The sequence below is a fragment of the Galeopterus variegatus genome, unplaced genomic scaffold (genome assembly GCF_000696425.1).
Source record: "Galeopterus variegatus unplaced genomic scaffold, G_variegatus-3.0.2 Scaffold94, whole genome shotgun sequence".
Lineage (NCBI taxonomy): Eukaryota > Metazoa > Chordata > Mammalia > Dermoptera > Cynocephalidae > Galeopterus > Galeopterus variegatus.
Genome location: NW_007726205.1, coordinates 96,408 through 97,496, shown reverse-complemented (window position 1 = coordinate 97,496; position 1,089 = coordinate 96,408).

Genomic DNA, 1,089 nt, shown 5'->3' with positions numbered 1-1,089 from the left:
GGCCCGTATTTCATTTTTGAATGACTGTTTTCACTGGGTATACATTCTATCTTCTCTTTTCTGGAAGTTTTTGTAGCTCACTCCTCTTCTGTGAAGGACTCCTGTCTTTGCATATAGCTCATTAAAGCTTCATTAAGTCAATTTACCTTCCCAAACTCCATAAATGCATGTGAATCTCACATTATTCTGGGTTTTTTCTTAGAATTACAATGGGAGTAAAGGTCCTCTGTTTCTTCTAATATCCTAAACCAGAGGCAGATACCTAGAGTTTATACTTTCTTTGTGCATCTCATCTCAGTAGGCATGATGTATGTTTTAGTTTGGGTTCCCCAGAGGCCAAAACTTCAGGTTTCAGTGAAAAATGAGAATTCATATGCAGGTGTTTTTAGAAAGACACTGATCTCAGGATAAACCAGTACGAGCAGAGGGAAATCAATATTTAGAAATGGAAGAAGCCCAGCAAGAATAAGATTTCAGAACAGTATGGAGGTTCCTCAAACAACTACTGATAGAACCACCGTAAAATCCAGCAATCCCACTGCTGGGATGTACCCAAAGGAATGGAAATCATCATGTCAAAGGGATACTCACACCTCCATGTTCATTGCAGCTCTATTTACAATAACTAAGATATAGAACCGACCTAAATGTCCATCATCTAATGAGTGGATAAGGAAAATGTGGTATATCTACACAATGGAATACTACTTGGCCATAAAAAAGAAGAAAATTCTGCCATTCACAGCAACATGGATTAGATTAAATTATGTGAACTGAAATAAGCCAGGCATAGAAAGAGAAATACCACATGTTCTGACTTGTACATGGAAACTAAGAAAGAAAGAGAGGCAGAAAGAAAGACAGACAGACAACAATCACAATAATACATTGGACTTACAGAAAGAGAGAACAGAACTATGGTCACTCGATGGGGGAAAGGAGGAGCAGTGTTGGGTTTGGGAAAAATTTGTTAATGTACTCAAAGAACCTCAGTTCTGTTCCCACCTTTTAAAAGTTCAATGTATTGTTGTGTTTCTTCCTTCCTTCCTTCCTTCCTTCCTTCCTTCCTTCCTTCCTTCCTTCCTTCCT